This window comes from Alligator mississippiensis, chromosome 10, assembly GCF_030867095.1.
Source record: "Alligator mississippiensis isolate rAllMis1 chromosome 10, rAllMis1, whole genome shotgun sequence".
NCBI classification, from domain to species: domain Eukaryota; kingdom Metazoa; phylum Chordata; order Crocodylia; family Alligatoridae; genus Alligator; species Alligator mississippiensis.
This window is the reverse complement of record NC_081833.1, coordinates 35,347,049-35,360,368: the sequence shown is the minus strand read 5'-3', so window position 1 is coordinate 35,360,368 and position 13,320 is coordinate 35,347,049. Positions and strand designations below refer to the sequence as shown.

Below are 13,320 nucleotides of genomic sequence, written 5' to 3'. Positions count from 1 at the left end.
GGTGGGAAGAGGTCTGATGTGCCCTGCCTGCAAATCAGAACCAGAAGCAGAAACACCAGCACACAAACACAAGTGCCCAGAGGGGATGCTCTAGCTACTTACTAGAAGCCCAAGGGCAGCCAGCAGTTTGTATTTTTTGGAGCAGGTTATGGTCACTCTTGTCCTTAATGAGGATATGTCATCCACAGAAACAGCGTACCCCAGACCATAGCATTCCTAGCCCCACTCTGTTGTAGGGCTGAACCTAGGCCACTGCAAGGCCATCTTCTTTTCGTTCACCCACACACATCCCTGGGCAGGGTTTCATCGGGCCATGTCCACAAGCTCCTTACATACATTCAAAGGGCAGTGGGTGTTAGGTAGCCTATGCTCAGCCTCCTTCTTTGGCATCCTTGTTATTGACCTGTGACCCGCACTCTTCCAGTTCTCATGATTTGTCCCACAAACTCAGCTGCTGTACATTTGGTGGCCTCCCTCAAGCCACTGAGGGAGGTCCACAGTCTCATAATCAATGGCTGGTCCCTGGCAGGAAAGTGCATCCTACCACATGGTGCTGTAGGCTGACACCAAGTCCCTGACGCTCAGATCCTGGGATGGAAAAATCTGCACCAGAGCTCCAAGCACTTTACTGTGGGGCAGGCAAGCATCATTACCTATGTTTTACCAAACAGGAAGCAGACACTAAGAGGAGAAGTGACTTTAACAAGAGCATCTAACAGGTTAGGTGTAGAGCTAGGAATACAGAAGCAGGAAGCTTGATTCTCAGACCTATGACTTTGTTTCATAGTAGCTAGAATCAGGAGGGACCTGAACAAATCATCTAGCCTGAGCCCCTGCCACAGGCAGGAATGAATGCTGGGTTCACAAGACCCCAGACAGGTGATCATCCAACCTCCTCTTGAATTTACCCAAGGTAGGGGCAAGGACCACTTCCCTGGGAAGTTGGTTCCAGATTTTGGCCACCCAAACTGTAAAATATTGCCTCCTGATCTCTAACCTAAACCTATTCTCCATCAGCTTATTACCATTGTTCCTCATCACCCCAGGTGGTGCTGGGGAGAAAAGGGCTCTACCTATTTGCTGTTGATCTCCCCTGATGAGTTTGTAGGCAGCCACTAGATCTCCACTCAGCCTCCTCTTGCTGAGGCTGAACAGGTTCAGGTCCCTCAGTCTCTCCTCATAGGGCCTGTCCTGCTGCCCTCTCACCAAGTGGGTGGCCCTCCTCTGAGCCCTCTCCTGGCTGGCCACATCCCTTTTAAAGTGCGGCGCCCAGTACTGGACACAGTACTCCAACTGCAGCCTGACCAAAGTCGCAGAGGGGAAGGATCACCTCTCTAGACCGGCTTGAGATGCACCTTTGGATGCATGACAAGGCATGGCTGGCCTTGCTGGCTGCGGTCTGGCATTAGCAGCTCATGTTCATCTTGGAGGCAATAATGACTCCAAGATCCCTTTCTGCCTCTGTGCTTTCAAGACGGGAACTCCCCAGCCTGTATGTATGCTGTGGATTCCTTCTCCCAAGGTTTAGCACCCTGCATGTATCTACGTTGAACCCCATCCTATTCTCATCTGCCCACTTTTGTAGTCTGTCTAAATCTATTTGCAGCCTCTCTCTCCCTTCAAGTGCATCCACGTCACCCCACATCTTAGTATCATCAGCAAGTTGCTGCAACATCAGCAGTTGCCACTACACAATACTACCATTCCTGCTGATTTCAAAAGCCTCATGGTAGTAGCTGGGAGCCAGCTGTACACATGAGATTAAGCTCTCCTAACCCTAAACAAGGTTGACCATTTTAACCATGGTTCAACCCTGGTACAATATGTCTAGGACTAGGAGGGAAGTAAATAAACAGGGCCAACCCTCCTCACTCTGATCAGGTGCCAGGACAGCCTAGCTGCAACGGGAAGAAGAAGAGATTTCTCGGCCCCTTTTGGGTTCAAGGAAAATACACAAAATCTCTTGGGTTTGCAAAATACACTGAACTGAAAAGGAGTCTCCACAGCCAAGTAGACAGCTTTAGCGACTCAGGTGTGACACTGAATTCAAGGATGGACACATGGGAGCTGTATCCATTCACAGGAACAGACAGCCCTGGCCTGGGTGCTGAGTAGTCTGTACTCACTGCTGTGTTGACAGCTGTCTTTCTCTTCTGCTTGTACCAGGTGGGTGGCCCTTTCCAGCTCAACATGAACATCAGCAAGAAGTTAGCTCATTCCCCACCCCACCCCCAAACACAAGCCCTCTTGCTTCAAGGTTGCTGGAACAGCACCACAATAATGCCATTGTGCCAGGCAGTCCCATGGGAGTCTACTGGAGTCCAGGACAACAAAAGCAGCACAGCTCTGGAGAGGAGGCACAGCATGCTGAAATGCATTGTCTGGGCTGTCCTACTCCAGACTTGTACTTGCACAGGGTTTTCCTACCGAGGGACCTAGCAGTGCTTATGCCTCATGCCATCTGCTTCAAATAGCAAATGAGCAGAATTTTTAGACCACTGGTGATACAAAGTGCTCCTGCAGACCCCTCTACATCACAAGCACCCACAGGGCCTACAACCAGCTCTACTCAGCAAAGGATGAACACAGCCGTAGCTCCATAACAACAGAAACCTTTGTGCGCTGACCCACAAGGGCCCAGCAGGCTGGTCTAACAAGGCTCTGACAACTCCAGCTTTTAGAACCCAACCCCTTTGGGATTCAGAAGAAAATTGCCTTTCCCAACTTCTGAATGAGTTGCATGTGGGCAACAACCACAGTCACTTAGGAGTTAATGTCATGTGCACTGGAGGTTGGTTCCTGGCTCCGATCTCATTGAGGGAGCACTGATGCAGCTGGGAAATGGGCAAGGGAGTCTCTTGTATCCCCAGTAAAGAACCAGAGCTTGCTGACAGGGTTAAATCACCTCCCACATTCACAGGGCTCCACTCCCCCTTGGGCCTGTCCTAGATCATACAGAAGTGCCCTAGTTTTAAGAGTCTGAACCCATTGAATCCCCAGTGAACCATCCCTAGAGTCAGGACAAGAGGTAGTCACACTGCAGAGGATCATGTCAGCACTCTAGTGCATCAGCCCTGGCTTGCAATTCACTGATGCTAATTAGACCAGCTTCAAGGTTTTTTGAAATTCCAGCAAAGTAGGGCAAGAACAAAGAATGCTGTGCATGGAAGCACTTTGCAGGGCTCCCAGGGTACTGCGGAAGTGGGGAAGGAGCTTTAACTTCCCAGCCCTTCTCACTATCCACTGGAGCATGCAGCTCCTTGAGCCTGCAGGACAAGTTGTTGTGGCTATTTACACAGAAGAAGCAGTAACAACGCATGAAGAGGCCTTGGATTGTGGAAAAGGGACAGAAGCATAGCAGAGCATTGACAGAACCATTAGAAAATTAAATGGTTTGAAAGAGACTGAAGCACAGAGATGCCTATAACCAGTGGCTAACTCTAAGCAGAGTTCCCACTCAGGACAATCATTGTGGGAGAGCTGGAAAGGGGGACATGGGTTGCAAGAGGCACAGGATCAGAGAGCAAGGGTGGAGACCATGCTGGGTACTCCACAGTCCTGGCTGAACTGCCAGGCCTCTACCCGCGTTAGCTGTTGCTCTTAAAGCAGCAGCAGGTGAGAACTGTTTTGGAGTTCCCAGCATGGCAATGCTGCCAGGGCACAGACTCTTTGAGGGTAGGGGCGATTCCAGCGTGCTTCCTAAGTTGGTGGCTGGGGCAGGTGCCCCCTCAGCCACCCCTAGTTACACTCCTGTACATAACACACCTTGGCAGCCCTGTCCCCTCACCATTACAGCCCTCGCACTTATTCTACCCCCTCCCCCCTTGCCTTATTCCTTACACACTCCTACATCCAAGCACAAGGCCCAATCCCACAGACCACGTCATTGGGCTCCCTGTACCCAGTGGTTTCGGCAGGATCCTGAACAAGACAGGTAACACAGGATCCTCACTCATTATCACTTTATGAAGGTGCTGGGCCCAGTGACTGAACACCACATGCAGTAAAGGCGGCTGCTCTGCCTGCCTGCTGCATTTTTTGTACACCATTATGGGTAGTAAGGAAAGACCAAGCAAAGTATCAAGGTATGAAGCCGGATCCAAAGTATCAAGGTATGAAGCTGGATCCTGTGGACACCTGTAAAGAATTGTCAAATCTATATGAATGAAGTCTCACTCCACTCAGCATGGTAATGAGCTCTCCCAGGTCAGCAAATATCTGTAACACAATCGGAGGAGAATACTCTGACCTCCATGGAACACAACTCCTTTATTTGGCCCAAACTAAGTGAACTGGGTCCCATTGTGAACTGGGTCCCATTCTTCCATTTTCCTTCCAACCCCCTGTTCTGAGTGGTAATGAATGAGATGGGTGCAGAGCCTGCGTGCCCCCACTAGGGTTTGAACCCAACAGCTCTGCTCTCACTGCCTGCAGCACTGTGGCACAGCACGGCATTCCTAGGTGGGGGAGGGTACCCTCCCCAGCTCTGCCCACAATTTAGACTCTGTCCGCTGGAAACATTGCCTGGTAAGCTGTGCAGCTGGACCTGCACACGGCTCAGATATCCTGCTGGCTTCCCCACTAGGAACATCTCAACAGCAAGAGAAGGGGAGTGAAGGAATCTCTTCCCAAACCTGCCCCCACACAGTGCCAAGAGGCACAGTCTCTCTGAGTTGGCTGTATGTGTCCGACAGGACACTTCCACCCCCTTCTGACGTGCCACAGGCAGCAATGACATAGTTACCACTGGCATTCAATGCATCACCACCAGGCGCCTGAGTCAGCAACTCCTGAATGGGGCTTGAGCTCAAGAACTTCTGATTCTGGCTCTCTCAGGACTCAGACCTGCACTCCAAGTTCATGCCTTTGAGGGGCTCTCCATAAACACAACAGCTGCAGGGGATGAGAGGAAGGGGGCAGAAAACAAGACTTCTCTATTCTGACTACAACAGAACATCTCCAAGCTTCCTCATCAGGACCTCACTGGAGACCACGATGGTGGTGCTTTATAAGCAGCAAGTCTAATGTAGGCAAGGCCTCTGGGATAGAAACAGCTCCAGGAACAAGACTCCTTCCTCCATCGGTCCCTGGCTGTGCTGTGTCACAACAGTGCCAATGTGCGCTATCACTGCTGAAGCAACTGCCACTCTCTGCAGGACCATTGTTATAGCTCAGGGGTGGGCAAGATGCGGCCTGCCAGGCCATTCTATCCAGCTTGCAGGGCCCCTAAAAAATGTAGGGAATTCATATTTATCTGTCCCTAGCTGCCTGTCATGCGGCCCTCAACGGCTTGCCAAAACTCAGCGAGTGGCCGTCCGCCCACAATAATCGCCCACCCCTGTTATAGCTCAACATGTGCCTAGTTGCCCCTGCTCATGAAGGGCAAAAGCTCAGGATAGCTGCCCCTGCTCAGAGCTGCCTCCCCACCAAGACATGCACTTTCCCCCTGCAAAGGTCTCTTCATTCAGTGCTTTGAGGCAGTAGATGGCACGGGCCATTCCAAGGCACCTGAAGCCCCCTCAGCTCTAGCTAACTAAACAACACGGGGGAGAAAAGCTTCCAAATTAAGCGAGGCTAGTCTTGCTCCTCAGGCTCTCTGCAGCAAATCCCCTACATGTACAAGTCAGGGCTGCCAGGTGCACAAGAGACCAACATTCCTCCATGCAATGGCATTTCTCAGCATTAGCAGGCATATCTATCGGCATTAATGAGTTAATTACATCTGGCCAGAAACACAATGGGCTGTACATGTTTCCCAGAAGCCTTTGCTGCTGCATGAGGCAAGGTCACAGAGCCCTCCCTATCAGCAAGCCAACATCTCAGCACTGGAACTTGCCCCTGATAAGCTTTTGTGAGGGAGGGAGGGAGCTCCCAAATGCACCACACACCAGAGCCCGGATGCCAACCTGTTGTGGGAGAGACACCACCCAGCTCCCCTTTGTAATGGGAAGCCCACACTTTGCAGGGCCAGGGGAGGCACAAGGAGCCCAAAACTGCAGATAGGACTAAATTCAAAGCTGGCTTGCAAGGGGGCAACTGCTGATGCAGCTTCCTCCAGCAGTGCTGAATTTGGCTCCTTAAAAATACATGGGTGGAAGGAAGGAAAAAAGTCCTTCCCCTAATGCATGCCAACCTTTCCTGGAGGATCTCAGCTGCCATTTATAAACAAGGGAGAGAGGCAGCTTTTATAGCACAGAGGAGCTTATAGGTGCAGAGGAAGCAGGAACTGTCAAGCTGTCTGCCCCAGTCTCCCTACACTGGTAGGTGTTTCTACCTTGGTAAACTCAGAAAATACACTGGAAGAAGAGGTCAAATGTTGCATGCAGCCCCCAAACCCCGCCTCAGAGCCCTGGTCAATACACCACACTTGGCCTTCTTCCCACAGAGCCTTTGCCTCTGGGTGACTCCAGCTTCCACTCAGTTTCTAGCACCTCCTGCTTTTCACCAAGGAGGCCTGGACCAGAACCATTTGCTCTGTTCTTTCCCCTCACTGAGCATGTCTACAGCTTAGCTGGTGCTTTCCCCTTACGCACAGTCCCCGAGCAGTGGCTCTTTTCCAGCAGCTGTGGCAGAACAGCAAGTGCAGGCCATGCCTGCAGCCAGCCAAGCTCCTGGCCTCCAGCCCTCTCCACCAGCCCTGAGCCCAGGGCAGCTTGGCAGGCACAAGTGCACCAGGGCAGAGGGGTCAGCCACACAAGCTGCCTGCTCTTACAGCAAGCTCAGTGAGCCACAGCTTAGAGGAAGCAGGGAAGACTTCAGGGGGGCAGGGGAGCCTCCAGGAGACCTGCCCTGGACTTCCCGTGCGCTGCAGCACCAAACCATGCCCTACAAGGAGAAAGGAACAGCCCCAGTCTCCCAGCTCTGGCTTTTCACTCTTCCTCTCCCTGCGCAACAGCTGCTTTTCATTTACGAGGTGACTCAGAAGGGTTACGACTCATCTCCCAACTCATCTCCCTTTTACTCTGAAAGCTGCAAAAGTCAGCACTGTCTTAGCAGGGACTGCTTGTGCCGCTAGACCCCTAGTGAAGGGACTGTCAGCCTTTCCATCATAAACTTGCCTCTCCCCTCCACTTCACAGCTGTGCAAAGGGACCCAATCCAACTTGGCAGGTAAAACTCTGCCTGGAACTTCCATCTTTGCAGTCTGGTAAATCCTCTGATTTGATTGCACTGAGGGCTGACAGCTATGCCAGGAGCAAAAGCATAAAAATAAGCAGCAAGAAGGCTCTGCAGCTCCTGCCTGGGCATTCAGTGCTGGTAAGGGGGCTGGAGCAGGGGCCCTACCAGGTGATGCCCAAAGCAGGAACATCCCAGCCCTGCTGCCCTTCTTTGGCCTTAGACACCTTCCTCTTGAACTAGGCATATGGGTAGGTGTGCTGAGTATTACCTGCAAGGATTACATAATGATGCCAGCGTGCAGGTTGCTGCAATGAGAAGACAGTAGACAAGACTCCCACCCTCACACTGCCCTGTTCACCTCCTGGGAAAGCAAAAACCGCTCTTCATTACACTCAGTCACTATAAAGACCAGAGAGCAACCCATGTGAACCACAAAAATCCAGCCTGAGGGCTGCTCACTGTGTCCCCCAAAGTCTCAGAATGGTTTTATCCACTGCACATGCTGCAACGGGGCAGGGGGAACCCTAGATTGCTTTATGAGCTGAAGTCCAGTTGCCCACATGGAGGCTGGGGATGACCTGCACTAGGAAACTGGCACAGTCCTATTTACCAAAATCAACAGGCCCCTCCATCCTAGAGCTGAAAGCCACTCACTCACTGGTGTGCATGGGACAGTCACACTCAGCACTAGTTCAAAGCAGGACTTGGGCTCAACAAGCTCCTTGTCCACACTATGTCCCATGGCTAGTGAGGGCTCGCTGCTGACCAAAACCGACAAAAACGGGCTGCGTTCGAACACAGGCAAGGCCAGAAAAGGCAAAATGAACCCGACTGATCCTAGCTTTTCCTTCCCCGCCAAAGCCCTGTCATGAGTTGCTGGCTTTTACTTCACTTCATAAGCCAAGATAGCTCCCTTGCTAAGCTAGGGAGAGCTAACACAGTTCTTCTCTGCCTCTAGACCCTGGAGTAAACCCACAAGCTGCAGCAAGAGAATCAGTTAAGCTCACCCTCTGGTATCCAGATGCCAACTGAACAGGTGGTACACTCCCAGCGAGAGCCGCAGACTTCTATCAGGTTTTTGGTTTGTTTTGTTGCTGTTTTTAGGAGGGAAAGGGAGGGAAGGAGGGGGAAAAAGAGTCACAGCACTGCCAAGCCCATTTCACTCTGCTCCTCTGATCTACAACCCAGACAGCACCATGGCTCCTATGCCTACTTACCCACTCACTCTTGCTAGTGCTTACAACTGACTTGGGCAAGTCACCCAGGACAGTTGTGCCATCATCCATCACCACAGGGTTTTACAGCCTCAGTTCCTACTAGTTTTAAACAGAACTAGTTCCCTGCCACCCCCACTCCACACAAAATAGCTAGGGTTCCCAGATGGGTGCCCTGCACATCTGCCAGGGGTCTCCAGAACACAGGGCTTCTGGAGCCAGAAGATTGTGACCACATGAAGCACAGTTTGGGTTCACAGTATGGAGTAAGAGGAGATAAGACAACAGCTTTGGGAGTGCAGAGATATCCTGCAAGCTATTCTACCCTCCCAGACTGCAAGAGCCCAGGCCCAGCCACAGAGCCCATTCTCTGACCTTCTTCCAACCTTTTCCCTCCTCCCTCACAGAAAGAAACTGAGCACCAACTACAATCTCAACACGCAGCTCAGACCTGGAGGCCAGTTTTCTAAGCACTGCTCAGCTGGCTCCATAGCTGCCCATGTGCATATTCCCCAGGGTAACACTAGCTCTCCACTGCAGACACACTTCCCTGCCCCTGCCCAGTCGGAAATGTCTCACGCACACCCTGGAGGAATCAGTCCAAAAGTATTCATGATTAATAAGATTCCTCCAGCCCCTAAGGGGCTGTCAGACACTACACTGGGAAGTTGTGCTCACCAGTGAGCCAATGACCAATGCATCGGACAGCTCAGCTGGCAGGGCCAAAAACCCAGGAGTGGGGAAGAAAGTCAGAAGATTTGGAGAGTAGGGAGCAAAAGTCTCAGCCTGCTTTGCCCTCCCCCAGCTTCTGGAAACATATTTAATTCCACAGCACTGGGGAGATCCAGCTTGTACACCAAATACTGAACAGAAGGGATTCACAATGCAGCTCCTGCAGTTAGAGGGGTCCGCACCTATGCTCCCAGCAGCACGATGAACACACAGGTGTCTCTGGCCAGGAAATCAGCATCAAGCTGCTGAACTGGGAGGACTGAAAACATCCATATTTAATGCTGCAAGGATCTCCTCACCTCTTTGTGGCTCTTGCCCTAGCTCTGGCTGTCACGCAGAACTGGCAGCTCAGAGCCAGTCCAATGCGACAACTCAGTGCAGGGCAGTTTTGTACAAGTTAAATTTAGCCCATGCAGGGGTAAAACATGCAGAGTTGGGCTGGCCACTGACTGGACACATGGGAGTGCAGCCCTAAGGTCTCCTTATGGCAGGAGGAGGGGGACAGATGTATCAGAGCAGTTCAGATGTCTGCCTTTCCTCTAGCCTGATCACCTCTTGTCCCCACCAACCTCCTGTGCTCTGGAACACAGAATTCTGTCACTCAACATGTGCACCCTGTCCAAACATCCAGCCCTCTTCTCAAGCAAAGATGCTTCTATCCCAAGTGAGCCATCAGTCTATGCTACAGAATAAGCACCACTAGGCTTACTGGATGACTGAACATGTCTCCCCTTGGGCCAGGAATATAGGTGAAAGTGGCCCATGCAGCAATATTTACAATTTTTGCAGGAAAAATGTTCTAGATTAGGACAACAAAAAAGGACAAATATACTAGCAAGCTGCTTGCAGAAAGGAAGTGGCTGTAGTTATCTTCCGTTTCTTCTGGAGGGCAGATATCCAAACTGGGATCAAACAGCACAGCAGAGCACCCACAGGAAGTCATGTGCTTTGGGACATGTAATGGAACAAAAGCATTTCTGAAAGCTCCCAGCCACACAGCGGAAACACGAGCCCAACTACAACACTGGGCTCAGCCACATATTCCCATATTCAGCCAAGCCCCAGACAACAACCGACAGACACTCAGAGGCAAGGCAGGCTACAGTCTGAGGCAAACCTCAGCTGGCGGCTCCTCCACAGAACCGTTGCCATGGGTGTGTATATGGCACATTTTATGGACAACCCCAACACTTGCCTCTTCTGTCAGCAGGAGGAGACCCTGGCACATGCCTACCTGGAGTGCACCAGGATACAGCCCCTTCAGCAAGAGGCTCTTGAGGAGGTGGTGAAGTTGTGGCTTCATTACTCCCCACACCATTCTGTTTTCCTTGCCCATGGCCCCACCAAGTCCCCAGACCTCCTGGTCAACTTCCTCCTGGCCTTAACTAAGCTGGCCATCTATCTGGCCAGGAAGGAGGTTCTGACTGGGGACCCCCAGTGACTGTGGGACTGCCTTCCTGTCCCTTATCTGTTCAGGTTTCCAGGCAGTTTCACTGAGTGCCATCCACCAGCTCCTTCTACTCCTTTGAGGGCCAGGGGACACTGGCTGGTGCACTCTGCTCAGTACCACCCCTTGGAGCACTTGTTATTAACCTCTGACCCCCACTCCTGTCTCTGCTTTTGCATTAGTTGTCCCAAGAATTCGGCTGGTACCCACTTAGCGACACCCTCTAATAACAGAGCGGGGTAACAGTTTCAATATGGGCACATGCCCACATTTCCCTGCATGCTAAATAGGCCAGCCTGTGACCCAATGCCCTTCTCAGCCCCTACCTCTCACTGCCCCAAAGCGAGCTACACAGGGAACCCTGCCCTTGCACATCATACTCCCAGGAACAGCAGCAGTGGCTGCCCAGGTCAGGCAGGCAGACACCCCAGCTGCTCCATCAGAGGCAAAGAGAACTTGAGCACACCCAAGCCCACTCCCAAATGCTGCAGTTGCCTGCCTGGGTTAGGTTACACTCTGCCCTCCACACTCCTCACTTGCTGTAGCTGGCCCCTTTTGTGTTGCTCAGGATCAGATTTGGAGCTGATAAGGGCTTCCAGCTCAGAGCCAACTAAAAGCAGCTTTCCCTCCCACAGAAGGCAGAGTTGAACAATACAACCAGCAAGGGTCCATGAAAATACAGTCTGCACAGGAAACATGCCTGCACTGGCTCCCAGGTCACTGCCATCCAGACCAGACACGACTTTGCCACCCGCATGCTCCAATTCCATGGGAGACACCAAGCTGTGTGAAGTGGCATGGGTTTTCTCCAAAAGAGCTTTGACAAGGCTGGCACCAGTAACACTTCAAGGGCAAACCAGCCTTGACAGTCAAAGGACCTGCGCTCCAATCACCGCAGAACAGATGAGCACTGCTGGGGAAAAAACAGCCTACTTCTCACAGCTGGTCAGACTGGTTACAGGACAGTATGGAGGAAGGCAGCCAGCTTCCTGCCCACAGCACCTCTGCCGCCGCCAGAACAAGCAGCAGATGGGGTGGTAGCATTCACAGCAAGCTAATGAGCGAGTGAAAACTCTTTGGCCAACGCAGCTTGAAGGGCCCAAGACCTCTGGGTGCCCCTTGCAAGTGTCCTAGCCTCAGTCCATGAGGGGCAGTGCCCTCAGTGCCAGAGGGCACAAAAGCTGAGAGCCAGCACAGCAATCACTGCTTGCCACAAGCTGTCCAGAAACACAGCCTGCAGCCAAATTCCCCTCCCAACTTATAAAGGTTCTATTTATACAATGAAGAGTGAGGGAAATAAAAATAACCCAACATAATAACTTGTCAGGCTTGTTCAAGAGCCATTTAATTTGTATCCACATCCAGTACCAGATGGGGGAGAACACACTCTCATGGGGCCAGATCCTGCTCCTAATTAAACAGGGATAAAGCCAGTCATTTACTGAGTCATCCACTCAAAGAACTCAGTACGGGAACACGTGTCACATGCACACTTTTCCTCCCAGGCTTTGCTTTTGGTCTGTACCACTTCTCTCCTTAATTTTTCTCCCTTGGAAACATCAATGTCAATGCTCATCTCTCCCATTTCTTTGTTGGAGAACTCCATGGATGACTCAGATGTGGTTTGGGAGTTTGCTGTAGCACAGGAACCAGGGGAGGTGACTCCTTAGCCAAGTCTGAGCTGGGTGAGCATTAGGGGCTTTACAAGAATCTCTCTCTTTCCTACAGCATCAGATATCAACTTCCAGATCAATGAGCAACTGTCTGCTATTATCTTAGGGTGCAAGAACCGGACTAAACCTTGCTTCCCCTTCTCCATTAGTCTCAGTGAATTTCTATCTAAGGTAGATAAAACCTGCCACCTCTGAGCCATGGAGTCTTCCAGGATTAAAACGGGGAAAAAAATCCAAGCAGGAAAGATAAAGCCTTTGCTTTGGAAAAAGCCAGGCCCGTTCCCAGGCTCTCTTTAGCTCTCACAAAACAAGAAGAGGGGGAGCAGCAGCAGCGCACAAGCCCAGCTGCTTCTCCTCGGCGGTCACCTTTGAAGCGGGCTGTCTCCTAACCCGCGCTGCTGGCAGCTCAGGCATGAAGCCCGGCCGTCCTGGCACGGGGCGAGGAGGGCGCCCCCGGCCCGGCCCGGCCGCGTCTCCCCCTACGGCCAGTCCCGGATTTAAGGCCCCAGGCAGGGGAACGGCGGGAGCGCCTGCCCCGACAGCCCCCCCGGCGCGGCGGCACTTACATGGCTGCAGCCTCCCGCGGCCGGTCCGATCCGCCGCCCCGCGCCTCGCCGCCGCCGCCGCCGCCACCGGCCGGGGGAGGAGCCGCGGCCCGGGCTCGCTTGGCCTTCGCCCGCCCCTGGGTGGGGCTGCCCTGGAGCCCCGCTCCCGCGCTCAGCCGGGCTCTGCTTCGCGCTCTGCTCCGCCCCGGCTCGGCCCAGCGGGAGCCTGTCCGCGGGCGCGCCCCTGGGCAGAGGGGTCCCCCGGGGCGGGCCCGGGCCGGCTGCACAGGGCGCTGGCGGGCGGGCACAGGTTTCCCTGCCGGGGGCTCAGCACCGCCGCAGCCTCCCGCGGGCGCTCGGGCCGTGGCTGCGGCGCGATCCCCGGAGGCCGCGTCCTCTGCCAGCCCCGCAGCTTCCCGCTGGTGATAGCGGGGAGGAGGTGCGGTCCTGGGGCCTCTGACCGGCATCAGGTGTCCCTCCGCAGAGAAGGATTGCAACTCCGGAGGACAAACGGAGGCTGTGTGAGACCACCCCCTGCACCCCGGGCTGCGCTTTCCAGGCCGAGCAGAGATACTAGCTTGAATGGGACGA

At 53.0% G+C, this 13,320-nt stretch overlaps 1 protein-coding gene across 4 annotated transcripts in view; it reads right to left on the bottom strand.

The window, feature by feature from the left end:
- RIPOR1 (RHO family interacting cell polarization regulator 1) overlaps nt 1–13,320 on the bottom strand; it is a 136,449-nt gene that overhangs the window by 82,571 nt on the left and 40,558 nt on the right. Inside the window, exon 1 of one of the 4 annotated variants that reach the window (XM_019488995.2) lies at nt 12,751–12,853. The exons of 2 other annotated variants lie outside the window; for them this stretch is intronic. The gene's annotated coding sequence lies outside the window, so the exon portion shown is untranslated. Of the gene's footprint in view, nt 1–12,550; nt 12,574–12,750; nt 12,854–13,320 lie in introns of those variants that run through there. One more of the 4 variants, XM_059713642.1, reaches the window with a different exon arrangement.